The sequence below is a fragment of the Clytia hemisphaerica genome, unplaced genomic scaffold (genome assembly GCF_902728285.1).
Source record: "Clytia hemisphaerica strain Z4C2 unplaced genomic scaffold, Clytia hemisphaerica genome assembly, whole genome shotgun sequence".
Taxonomy (NCBI): domain Eukaryota; kingdom Metazoa; phylum Cnidaria; class Hydrozoa; order Leptothecata; family Clytiidae; genus Clytia; species Clytia hemisphaerica.
This window is the reverse complement of record NW_027104098.1, coordinates 111581-125971: the sequence shown is the minus strand read 5'-3', so window position 1 is coordinate 125971 and position 14391 is coordinate 111581. Positions and strand designations below refer to the sequence as shown.

The 14391-nt window shown below is 37.0% G+C and overlaps 1 protein-coding gene across 1 annotated transcript in view; it reads left to right on the top strand.

The window, feature by feature from the left end:
* Window positions 1–14391, top strand: part of LOC136812887 (uncharacterized) — a 34972-nt gene that overhangs the window by 3684 nt on the left and 16897 nt on the right. The gene's annotated exons all lie outside the window — the stretch shown is intronic.

The window sequence follows — 14391 nt, the reverse complement described above, 5'->3', positions numbered from 1 at the left end:
AATTGCAAAAAAAGTAAAGTATTTTGAGACAGACTTTCATGACATTGGATACAATACTTCCTCAATCGAACAAAATCAAACACAATCAACTTTGACTGGCATTTAATTTGGCTGATACCTTGAAAAATAAACATGACAGGTGTTTAATTTGGGCATTAAGGGGTATTTTTGGCAATATATTGCTAAATAAAAAAAATGACTGTTTTCAGGCTCAAAAAAGCACAACTTTTGAAAAATACATGAAATATTTAAAATAGGCTGAGTAGGGTATTGTTTGGATTCAGAGCAATTTTAAGATTAATTTTCTTTCTGCATGAAAATTTCTTCCCTTAAAGCTAAAACTTTTTTACCGCAGTTGCTTGCCCTTGATCCCTATCGTCTTTTTGTATAAAATTCCCATTTCTGCACTAAGATTCTTGTCATTTTTCCAGAATCTTTGAAAATCAATTTTTCCCGAGATAAACAGCATAAGATTGAAAGGGTTTATTTCTAAAGGTAATGAAAATCTTTAATACAATTGCCTTACTTTCGAAAGCTTGTTTTTGAACTACCCTCAGTCCTGGTTTTCTTTTCGCTAGGAAAATGGCAAAGGAATTTTAGTGCGGAAACGAGAATCTTATACAAAAAGACGGATACATTTTTAAATCAATGACCAAGCAATTGGTTCCCATAATCAATACCGTAAATTTGTCTAATATTGACCTCCCTCGCTTAATTTCAATACCCTTCTTTAAACTGGGAATAATAAAAGGTCGGGATCGCTGGTAAAGGGGGTCAGAGCAGAAAAATCTCTTTTGTCACAGATCAGTGATTCTGACCTTTCTTTTAATCCTATCTATAAGAAGGGTGCTGGAATTATATGAGGGATGTCGAAATTAGGCCGTTTTGTAAAAATAATAATAATCGATCAGCTGTAATTAAGCCCTCCGTACCTAGTGAAGCAAGCGTGTCGAAAATTGAAAAATTGCACTGATCGAACCGCAACGGCAATCTCTATTAACCCGACCTCGACCTCGATCCTGACTCTTGAAAAAGGCCGACCCTCGACCCTTGGAAAAAAGCCGACTCTCGACCGAAATACAATAAAAAGTGGACCCTGGGTAAAAAAACAGTTTTTTAACAGTGTTTTAAAATGAGATTGGAATATCCTAATATTAGATATTGAGCAGACAATCGCAGGGGAATGGACACTTTTATAAGAATATGTCAACGCCGTCGCCCGTCGTCCCCCCCCCCCGGGTCACTATCATCTGCTTTTTGAATTTGATGTTTTACTGTGAGTGGAAGACCCGAAGATAATAAAATATGATCTCTCGTGCGTCAACGTAAAACGTAAGTTAAGCTTGAGATACATCGTTACGAGGCTGATTATACATGTTGGTCAATAATATGATGCCATAGGGGGGGTTTGTGAAGAATGATCTCATCCTCCCCCCCCCCACCGACGACTATTTTTAAAGTGTTCTAATGATTAGTTTTTGAAATATTCATCCAAAAAATTCTTATAAAAGTAGCCAAAGCATTTTTTTTACCCAGGGTCGGCTTTTTATAGTATTTTGGTCGAGGGTCGGCTTTTCTTCCAAGGGTCGAGGGTCCGACCTTTTTCAAGAGTCAGGGTCGAGGTCGAGGTCGAGGTCAGGTTAATAGAGATTGCCAACCGCAACCCATTCATCAAATTTGAATGAACACTCACAATGTTAAAAAAAATCTTCATGAAAAATCTTAGAGCTCAATTATTTTATTTACTCAAACTTTAATTGTTCAATACCCAATGCATGGAGTTAGATTGTTCAATTGGTTCGACAAGTTCGATTGATCGTGTCTGGCTTAATGTCTTTAGATTATCGATAGCTATTGATTATTACCCAAGTACCCTCGCCCCCGGATATTTACTTACTTATACCCCACACCTATTTCTACTTGCAAAAAAGCTGTCTGTATTATTGTTGTTGTGTGTAGTAATGTTCAAGAGCAACTCTTTAATTGCAAGATTCCTATCACTTTATTGGTGCATTTACTAACTATACAAACATAATATGCAAAAAGAAATAAAAACCTCTCAAATACTCTAATACTCTTGATTGAACCAGAGGCTAGAAAAATACAAAGAAAGTCTTATTAAGATTTAACCCTATTAGCCCCAGGGGGGGGGTAGAATCTACCACGCTGGAGTTCTTTTGTTTATATCTCGGAGAAAAATTTTTTAAACGACTTGAAACTTTCTGACTTTTAATAAAATCTTATTAAGATTACTTGTGCAAAATTTTAGGGTCATAGGTTGTCCAGATCAGGTTTTATGACTTTATTGTGAAACATGACATAAAACCCAGCTAAAATCGTATAAAACTCAAAATTTTAAAGTGCTGATAACTTCTAAACTATTAATTCAATCATTTTCAAATTTTGACACGTGATAGGCATTGATAATACAAATTTAAAAAATTAAAAGAAAATTTTTGAAAATGATGACGTCATCATTTATGACGTCGTCAAATTTTGAAAATTTTACTCATCTTCAGCATAGATTTTAAAAAAAACTCTTCATGGAAATTGTAAAACCGGCAATTATGTTAAAGAACAGTCTTTTACCTTTCAGAATCTTTAAACAGAATTGAAATATCTTTATTGGTTCGACTGTAATAGACATTTTTGTACACCATATCTTTGGGCTTTTTTCCGACAGGTGGAAATTTTGTGATGACGTCATCAGTTTTTGAATGACGTCATCAATTTTTTTTTTTCTTCCTGGAAATTGTATCATGATGGAGAACATCTGTACCAAATTTCATGGCCATAGCTCTTCTAGATCGAAAATAATCGAGGGTGGTAGATTCTACCCCCCCCTGGGGATACAAAAGTCAAAAAAGCTTGGGGCTAATAGGGTTAAAATAAAGTAAAAATAGCTAAATTCCGAATTTCGGAAATCAGCCAATTCCGGATTAAAAGGGCCAATTCTGGAATTAGGAAAACAATGCGGAACTCTAAAGGTAAAATGGCCTTAGAGCAAAGAGAGCAAAAGGAGGCCAGAAATAGAGTATGAAGCCAATGCGACCAAAGGAAGAAATGTAATGCCCAAAAGACACAACAGTCTGTGACAGAAAATAGCTAGGAAAATGACTCCAAGATCGACCAAACGAGTCACAGACCAGGTCAAAGGGTGACCGAAATACAAGAAAAATCTAAAGGATCCTCTGAGGTAACGACAAATGATACAATGATGGATAATCTTTTGAACAAAGGTGTTTCCATTGGCAACCCAGAAAACCTGATTTCTCAATTTGTGAAGTGTGTGTAGACGACCTCTGTGAGCACACTTCTCGTGACATCATCGAACGATTGACTCGGATAACTCATGATTCTTCGGTAATAGTTGGAAGTCTAGGTTGGATCTCCGCAATCTTCCACCAACACGAAGTACTCCTGATTCATCAATAAATGGATTAAGACTGGAAATTGGGCTGTGTTCTGAGACGTAGTTTTGCTTCGTCAGTCAAGGCTGTGATTTTGTCTGTAAATTTTACTTGCTGGGTGGCAGTGATGATGAGTCTTTCTGCTTCATTTACTTCTTCAATGGTGGGATGAAGTGATCTTTTGATGTTTGGAATAAATTATGCGTACGAAATGTAAGATTAATGCTACGATACGACATAACATTTTCCAATTTGATATCTGTTTGATTAACCTCAAAAACACATTATTTGTTGCATCTTTGATCGTGATTGCATTTACTTTCTTGATTTCTGTATCGTTGACTTCTAGTTCGGTTAAGGGCTTTGAATTCTTTCACGTGCTTTCGTCTTGCCAGAGGAATTCTGGCCCATGTATCCACATTTTGATTTTGTTCGCATCTTAGGTAGAAATCCCTCTTGAGGAGATGTCAGCTGGATTGTCAGTCGATTTGATGTACATCCACGCTTCAGGGTCAGAGTAGATGAATGAACAGTCTGGAAACAATTTGCCTCAAAGGATTTGAATCTCTTGGTAGTATTGTGGAGATAGCTCAAAACCACCTCACTGTCGGTCCAGAATACATGTTTGGCATCTTTGATTTGTTCTTTTTTCTCGACAATATTGCAGATTTTCGTGGATAATACTCCTGCTGTCAGCTCAAGCCTTGGTATTGATACGAATTTGATTAGTGCAACACCTGATTTGCTAATTACCAAGGACCAATGGATTTCTCCTTTTTTGTTGATTTGTCTCAACTATGTCACTTGTCCATATCCTCTCTCAAAAGCATGTGAGAAGTGGCTGGATGATTTCTCAACTGGTGTTATGTTATATGGCTGATAACATCGTGGTATGCTGATAAATTTGATATCTTGTCCAATCAGTTGCAATATCCTCTGGAATTTGGTCATCCCAGCCATATTGCATCTTGCACAAAGTTTGGAGGATAAGTCTTCCTTTTACTTAGGATGAATGGTGATATCAATCCAAGAGGGTCATATAGATGCTGCTTATCATGGACAAGATTCCCCGTCTTGTCAGAGATTTCTGCTTCGCTTCTGCCAGATCGAATTTGAACACGTCATCAGTGAGATCCCAGGACACACAGAGTGCCTTGTCAGTGAGTCCACCCAGTAGGGATGCATCCTTGAGTGACGATACAAAATACTCTTTTGGTAGAAAATTGGGCACGGTTTGATTGTTGGTTACGAACTTGAATCCTCCTCGTTTGCATAGCGATTTGACACCCTGTATCATTTCAATGGTTTCTTGATTGTCGATGGCTATTCTTCTGAGTGCATAGCTTGAACAGTTTGGTGATGATCCTGCACCAAAGATGTGGACATTCATTTTGTAGTCGATATGTGTTGAAGTTAGATCGTTGTCTTTCCACCAAAGGAAGCCAAGAAGGGATCGTTGCTGTTCAGGAAGAAACACTTTGTAAAACATAGCTTGGATGTCTGCCATTACTCCAATCCGACCTTGACAAAAATGTGACAGGACTCCAACAATTTGATTGGTCAAGTCCGGTCCGGTTAGCAATTGTTTATTCCATGATTAATTCTGGAACTCAGCTCCACAATCCAGGACGACTCGGATTTCCCCTGGTTTTCGTGGATAATACACTCCATGTTGAGGAAGAGACCAAACTTTCTTGTCATCTGATGACTGAAATCGACCCTTAAACGGTTAGGTAGAACGACACCTCTATTGTTATCAAGACTGAAAACCGAATTAGCATTGGGTTTTAAGAATCTGAGTATCACGGTTTTGAAAAGAGAGATTGAAGGAAAATTTCGTATGTTCTCGTCCAGGTTATTCCACTCACTGATACAAAAAGGAAAAAAGGAAGCACGATATTGTTCGGTTCGACAAAAGGGTGGCACAAAAGGAGGTCTAATCCTACGTCTTCCATCATCGTCATCATCATCCTTCGATCTAGGTCCGAATGGACCTAGGTCGGAAATAAACAATAATAACCCAAAATATCAAGAAATGTGCGCTTTCTCGAGCGTCTAGGGCCCACAGAACACCAAAGTAAAATTTCTGACACGATTTCGTTTTTCGCACGGAAGCAGTGACCTGAAAATAGAGCATCCTGTTGGTCAAAACATAGGAAATTCTTGGGAGTCCATGATAGATCTCTTGAAGGGTTGGGTGGTTGCCCCAATCAAGATTCTGGACTCTCTTCAAAAGGTTTGTATAACAGCCGTCAAGGCTCTTTAGCATGGTGTTTGTCATGGTCCAAGTCCACGAGCCATTTAGAAGAATGGGCTCGACAAGACTTTTAAAAGTTTGAAGTATGAGAGCGTTAGACAAATTACAGTGCCATATCTTGTTTGATTTATTACAAGCTTTCCAAGCTAGACCTTTCCTAATTTTAAAATCGTTTTCAGAGCTGTTAATATGAGAGCCAAGATATTTAAATTTTATCCTTCACAAGTTTGATATTGACACCATTCCTGGAAGTTAAAGGGAGAACATTTCCTGAGGAGCTAATACTAGTGCGGTTTTTCCAGCATTGCAATAAAGACCGACTTGACTGGCCGAAGTTTCAAGTGAGTGAAGAAGACCTTCAAGATTTTGAATAGTCTCAGAAACTCAGGCAAGATCGTCAGCAAAGTCAATATCGGTCAGAAAAAGGCCGTAGTTACGCCTGCGCAGGGGAACTTTGATTTTGATTCCCTTGTCATTAGATAAGTCATCAGAAATTCTTAAAAAATAATCTAAAACAATGATAAAAAGAAAGGGAGCTAAGGTGTCACCTTGTAGAACTCCAGCATGAATGACCTTTGCTTTGGTGGAGACGTAGAGTGCCCTGATGGCTGAAATAATTTTTTCTGGAATCCCGTACACCTTAAGAATTTCAAACATTTTCACATGAGATATGGAATCAAAGGCTTTTTTAAAGTCCACAAAGCAAATAAAAGCATCTTTGTTAAGTTTTCGCATTTCTTCCAAAATACGCCTGATGGCTAAAATCTGTGTAAGAGTACTTCCTTTCCTTCCGAAAACCATTTTGGTTTTTCTTAGAAGAGGATCAAGGACCGGAACGATACGTTTTAAAAGAAGTTTATTGTAAATTTTGGCGGCGATAGGCATAAGAGTGATGCCTCTGTAAATGGATGCTAAGGTCAAATGACCCTTTTTTGGAACTGGAATAATACCGCCAGTTAATTAACCAAGCATAAGGGGGAGTTAGAAACTCAAATGTGTGATTACAAAAATCAAGAAACATCTCCATAAATACGGGATCTTTCCAAAGCAGAGTTGGAATATTATCAAGGCCTTAAGATTTATTATTTGAAAAATGTTTAACACAGTTTGAAAGTTCATCAATTGTAAAAGGAGAAGTTGATATGTCAAGCTCATCAAAAATTTGAGTTAAAGGGAGGGCATTAGCATTTAAAATAGGTTGGTTTCCAAGTAAAGTTTTAAAGTTGTTGAGCCAGTTCTCTTTTCTTTTATCTGGTGAGCCACATTTGAGCTGAATAGAAGGGTGGTCTTTTCGACCTGTTAGATCATTGATCGTTTTCCAAGCGGCCGAGTGTTGATGGCTAACACGAAGATTTGAAATGGTGTTTATCTTACCCTGAATATACATAGATTTAGCGGTGAGGTAGGCATCATCCAGAGCTTTTAGAGCATCAGAGAGGATTTAAGTCATGGTTATTTCTTTCGATAGGTATTTGTTTCGAATGCTCCACGCCACTGGATACACCCTAGAAAGAATGACAGTATGACGTCTTCCACCAGCATCCTCATCTTCATCTTTATCAACCTCCTCCCCCCTCTGGAGAGGAAGGATATTAGAAAGATAAGTTGGCGCAAAGCCATTAATTATCTTATAGAAGAGGATAGGTCTGCGGCTAAGAGCTAGCTCAAGATAAAAATTTTTTCTCTAGATGTCCATCTGAAACATCAAGTTATCGCAAGACAGGCATTGTATTAAATTGATTCGATTTTTTCAGAGAAAGTGGAATTACCGGGACGATTGTATACTACATCTCCATAGTCAAGATGTGGCTTTACATGGGCTTTGTAAATAGTGAGAAATGAGTCCCTGGGGAGAAATTCGCGAAGCCGGTTGATGATACCCATTTGACCTCGATTGGCTTTTTTAATTTTTTCATCAAGATGAGGATCAAAGGCTAACTTTTGATCAAGTATGAGACCAAGATGTTTTTGATGATCTTGAACCGATCTAGGTTTACCCTCCTAGTAAACTAGACTTCAACGGCCTGTTTTGGAGGATCAGGGTTGAAGGACATTTTCCATTGATGAGTCCACTCATTTATCTTCTGCAAGTCACAGTTCAGTTCTTGAGATCTGATCAAGAATCAAGGAAAATAAAGAAGAGTCATCAACAAGTATTTTGATCAAGAAAATTGTATCTTCGGGGAGATCGTTAATATATACCAGGAAAAAGAGGGGTCCCAGAATTGAACCCTGAGGAATACCTGCTGAAATCGGGGTCCATTCAGAGGATTGACCATCAAGAACTAGCCTCTGTGACCTTCCAAATAGAAAATTTTGGATTAAAAGAAGGAGAGAGCCATAAACCCCATATGACTTAATCTTGAAAAGAAGACCTTCGTGCCAAACTCGGTCAAAAGCCTTGGAAATGTCTAAGAAGACACCTCGGTTGTCTAAGGGTGGGTTTGCATCAACATTTTTGAGGATATCATGCGTTATGGATAACAGCTGAGATATACAAGAGTCTCCTTTACGAAAACCTGACTGGGAATTTGTGAAGAGTTGATTCTTCGAAATAGCTGTAGACGGAGTCAAAGATGAATTTTCATAAATTTTACCAAGAATAGGCAAAAGAGACACTGGTCTTTAATTTTTAACTACGCTCTTGTCCTCTCGTTTTTGTATACTGGGACAACGTTTGCTTTCTTCCATTTATCAAGAAAAATACAAGACTCAAGAGAAAATTGATAGATCTTCATAAGAGGCTTAATCAAGGATTCATCGCAAATTTTTATCATCTGGATGGATATGTCATCCCAACCATGAGCTTTGTTTATATTGAGCGCACGGACCAAAGCTAATATTTTAGATACATCTAGAGGAATATTGTCTAATCTATGGTTAGTTTTAAAGTTTTCTTGTGGTAGCACACTATCAGTGTTTATCAAGGAACACTGATTAGCAAAAAATGTATTAAATATATTTGCTTTCTTCGGGATATCAGCAACAAGATTGTTGCTGGTATCTCGAATAGGTTGAATTCTTGGTGTCTTCCTCTTATGAAGAAATTAATTTAGAATAGACCAATATTTCTTTGATCCTATGTTAGCATCGTTAAGGTTTTTAGCTAGACGGGAATAATAATTTTTCTTTGCATCCCTGACCACCCTTCTACATCTACAATCAGTGCCTTTAACTTGATTTCAACGATTATTTCGATCTGGGAGGGATTTATTGGTTTCTAGGCTATATTTCAAGCCCTACTGGACCATTTTTGAACTTTTGGTTCCTCAGATCCTAAGGTCGTAAGGCTTAAGTCTAGCGTTAAAACTCAGAGTTAAAACTCTACCCTTCAAACCTACTTTAGAGCACTTGGAAATCGATTGTGGTTTCAAAACACCCCGGTGGATTTCCTTTTTGTGCCAAGTATTTCGTCACCGATTGTAGATTGACTTCGGGAAAGGAGTTCAAGATCTTCATGTCTCCTCCCATTTTTGACATTATACGCATTATAATCGTCTAATCATCATAATCGTCTTTCTACAATGCATCTGTTATTTGGTAAGTTGCTTTCTCCATCTCTGAGTGGTGATTGAAGTACATACTGAACATCCTCCATCGTTGTCTTTTCTTCCATGATGGACATAAAACTTTTGTGAATCTTCAAAGTCGATACGTTCATTAGACTGGTTTTCGACAAAATCAGTGTTGTACAACGACTCGTACATTTCTCCAACGTCATTTCTTTCACGTTGGTCTTGAAAACGAAGTGATTACTCTTTGATTTTTCTGATATGTCAGTGACGATGGTTCTGTGACATCCAATTGATTGGCTCTTTGTGGGGGATTCTAATGGTCCAACGATGCACCATCCAAGAACGGTGCGATAAGCAAATGGACCTCCATCTTGACTTGGGATGACTTCGATTGGCTCGATAGCTTTGAGGCAGCCTGCACCGATAAGAAGCTCGACAGGTTGATTGTCATTGTCAGGCAAGCTATCTTTGATTTTGCTCAGGTAATCCCATGCTCTAAACTTGGATTTGGTGGCGATCTCATTTATTTTTGGTCGACTGGTAGATCTTCTCTTGAGAATGCTTTCTTGACAGTGATCGTTTGGTTGCTGTTTAACGCTCTGACACTCAGCTCCTTGACGACGGTAGAATTGACTTCACCAGTTCCATTCAATGTGGTGATTGATAGGAGGTGGTACGTCCTTTGATGTTCATCCGGTCAACCAAGGTATTAGCAATAAACGCTTGGCTGCAGGGGTCAAGCATTAGGTGTGTCTTTCTGATAAGGGATCGTCTGCATATTTGGTGCAGATGGGAACCACACACATAACTTAATGACAATTGGTTGCACGACAAGTTTTTGTTTTGGTCTTAGGTTGTTCTGTGTCTGCCTTCATATCTTTGGTATCTTTGTCCATCTGATGATCGGATTTTCCTTGGTCCTTGGTATCAGTTTTACTCTGATTTCTATGGTCTGAATTGTCTCCATCAGCATGTGTTGATCGATCGTCTCTCTTGGTCGAACTTGGTAGAAATTTGAAACCGTCGAGGATAGTTGCATGATTGGTTCGACATACTTTACAGGTTTGTCGCTCTGTGCACGTTTGGGCGTTGTGATCATGAATCATCTTTTGGGGACATCCAAAACAAAATCTCTTCTATCTTATCACAGGAAAAAAATTTCTATTTCCAAGGTTGGAAGTTAAGTTTTCTTAGTTGGAAAAAAGATAAAATCCAATGGAAAATCCAACCTGGAAATGTGGGACACTCTCCAAGGATGGAAATTTTGCATTTTCCATGGGTTGAAATTTTCAAAAATTCAGGTTGAAAAAAGCCAAAATCCAAATTTAACAAGGTTGGAAATTTTTTAAATTCAGTTGGAAAAAAGCCAAAATCCAAGCTAAACAAGGTTGGAATCTTCGAAAATCCAGGTTGAAAAAAGCCAAAATCCAAAAGGTGATGACAGAGATGTGAAAAAAGAGATCTTAAACAAGGTTTTTGTTTTTGTGAACAGTCAATCGCTTGCCTAGGCTCGATGGCTCCTGGTCAATCTCTCATTATTGTTCGCACAGATACGTGGTTGATCTTAGATCACTCACACAGCTCAGCAGGGCACCATTTGAAACTATGACATAAGTACCTTATGTGCTTCACTGTGCGAACTCACTGCGATTGGCCGAGGCCGCTCCGAAGGGACGGAAACTTTCAGCTTGACTGCTCACATTAAAGCCTAATATCTAGGTTAGCTATACATCAAAACAGTTTTGCGCGAAAAATCGCTTGTGGTTTTCTCAAAGGACCCGCGCAGAAAATGGTACATAAACGTAATTTCCACATGGATTTTTAACGTTTTCCAAACTGTTTGGAGAAACACAAATTTTCAACCCAAAAAGTCTAGTTTTCCAATCGAAAGAGGTTCAATTTCACAACAGTGTAATTTCCACATGGATTTTTAACGTTTTCCAAACTGTTTGGAAAAAAACAAAAACAGAGATGAAATATGCATAGTTGAGTGGATCTCCATCGTACGATTCGACGTCCACACGTGGTGCCTCTTGTTTTTTCAGAATCACGGCGATCTTGATTCGGAACTATGGCGCAAAAGTGAAAGCGTTCTGTAAAATACATCGCGGACTTACGCCTCTTCTTTATCCCTTTTCACCTGTACATAGTTTGTTTTCCGTGAGGTTTCTGTTATGCACAAAACTGTACATGCTCGAAAATCAAAACAAACATGGCGTCACAAAAAGTAGTTGTGCTGGAAGCATTTCTCAAGGACGTATATGCTAACACGAAGAAGAATCTCTCTAAGAAGTTGAGAGACAATAACACCATTAAGTCAAACGCAGCCAACCCATATGATCGGGTTGTAGTTATTGGAAAGGTTCATATTTGGATTTTCGAACGACTCTTCTTCTTAAATACTGATGACACTACTCCTCGTCACCACCACCTGCATGCTGATGCTACTACTACAACAACTGCAACCAAAGTATTAAACATTCCTCGTAACAGAAATTTCATGGTGAATTCTATAACTGATCTTCAGAAATATTTTCCGATAGAATCGATATTGAAATTCCATTCGTCCGGAGATGTGACTTTAATTACGCCGTGGATGAAGCTAGCAGCCGACATGGGTTTGAAATTTTTGGATGGATCGCACGGCACATTTGAAGAGGGATACTTAGTTATTCCATTAATGGAGATACCTGAAAGCAATGATGTAATGATCTTTGTACTATCAAATGGGTTTGACTTTAACGATGAAATCCCAGAATGGGTCAAGGATAACACTCTTGGTAACTTGTTTTTAAAATGCGACCCAACAATTATGAGAAGAACACCTGGAATAGGAACTGTTACTTTATCTGTCAAGGACCAGGATGAGTCTTTGATCGTACGTGAGCAGCCATTGAATTGTGGCGATTTTCTCAAAGTACGCTCTGAATACCTTCAAATTCTTGGCTTTTTCCGCGCATACGACCAACCAAACTTTAATTCTGTTCGGTTCAGTAAACCAATTCAGAAAAATGCAAACAATGCCCTCTACGAAGTAATCCATCAACCGTGTTTTAAAGGGAACATTGCAAGAATTTCTAGTAATGGATTAAATGTGCACCACAGTGTCACAGTCAATTTTGACAAAGTTGACGAGAACAAATTTGGAACCTTAAACATTCAATTTAAAAATGCGTGCTTTAATTTTCTTGGTTTTCTAACTCATGAAGTTGCTGTTTAGTAATATTTATGACATGCTATTTATGATATTCATAGTATTATTGTGGTGGCAAAATGTTAGATGTGCTACAGTACCGTAAACAGCCATAACTTGCAACACGGACTTAACTGTTTTTAAATTATTTGAATGCGTTGATTTTGCTTCAACCTCTGGAATACTATTTTGAACATTCCTTGAAAAAAAAGAACGAAAACGTAGCAATCTGAGGAGAAAACGTCTGTGTTGCATGTTGTTGCCGTTTACGTTATTTTATTGAAATCAGAGTTTGTGAAAAAACACTTGTTACTTGTGACTTTTAAGGAACATGATGATTTAACATTAAGCTTTTTTCCACCAATAATCATGGCTGTCAAATCAATTTTTCAATAACTGCTATATATATGATAGGGAAAAATAGTACAGAATTATCATGAATATCTAGATGTATAGATGTGTTTTTATTTTGTTGGTTTTTAAGTTCTTATATTTTTTATCATTTTAGTTTATTGCAAGTTTGGCAGGTAGTTAGAGCTTATCATAATTTAATGAAGTTGATCAAACTTTGTTTTTTAACAAAATGTGTTTTTAAATATTACCTACCTACCTGCCTACCTTGATTATATTATGTTTTAAGGTCCCAAATTAGTTCTGATAGCCATTTTTTTCTAGATTGTTGTGACACCATTAGTGCACATTCAATCCATTTTGATTAATTTGAATTATCTGTTTTTTTGTATGATCAGAAATCCCAGGCGTACTTTTCGAAAATCTCCATCATTCTTAAATTTTTTTGAATTTACCTTTGATATTACTGGTTTTGCGCGTATTATAATTTTCGCACAGATGCCTAAAAATGCACGAAATTTAATGCGGTGATTATGCGCAATGCATTTTTCCTTGGTCAAAATGTGCAGATGTTATTTTAGTGTTTATTGAGAGTACATTTATCTTTTAGAACATATATGTGGTTTATACCAGCGACATTTAAAATAATATTTATACGTCATATTTTATTCATTTAACACGAGTAGATTCCCATCTTTTTGTATTTTATTGAGAAAAGTGAAAACATATTGAAGATTTTAACAAAAAAATAAAGTTTATTTAGCCATATTGATATTTTTAGCAAAAAAGTGATGTTTATTTAGCCATATTGATATTTTTAGCAAAAAAAATGTTTATTTAGCCATATTGTTATTTTTAAAACTTTTTTAGGACAAATTTCTTCATTTTATTCATAAGATAGAAAACATTTATTATTTATTTTAGCTATGTTGTTATTTTTAAAAGGAACATTATAAACAAGATGGTGCTTATTTGTTCATGAAATAGAAAGATATAAAATCAGCTACAATTATAAATCTTTAAATCTTTGTTTCTATTTGGCTGTACTTTTGATAAAGTTGGTACACCCAGCCAAGTATGGATTCAATTCACAGCTCTCGCCTGTACTTTTTGCTTTTTTATTTTTGCTCACGTAGTCATAATTTGAAAGAATGCTTGTGTTTACTTAGGCACGAAATAATGGTTGCTAGACATGTTTTTTATAAGAAAATGGGCCGAATTCGATCTTTTTTTATAAGCACGTCCCCAATTACTTAGTTATTAGCTTTTTTGTGTTTGAGCAAGAAATTTTGGTTGCTAATCGGAGCCCGATTTTCAAAAAGAAAAAAGTAAGCAAATTTCAGCCAAAAAGCAGCTAAAAAGGGTTTTTTTGGACTGTGGAAATTGAATCATTAATTTTTTTCTTATTTTTTGCATGAACATAGGGTAAGCTGATTCTCTCAAAAAATTTTTTTTGGCTTTAAAACTAATCTTTATCAATGAGAATAACTTTTTATAAGCATAGATCAATGTTCTTAACCGAAATTTTCAGTTTTTTTAGACGAGATAGATGTTTTTGATTCATGAAGTTGTAATTACACCCCTGTCTCAGTGACCCGGTTTTTAGCCAGTGAGGATAAAATGAAGGACTCAAATGCCAATGGGGACGGAAAATCCCTTGCTTTT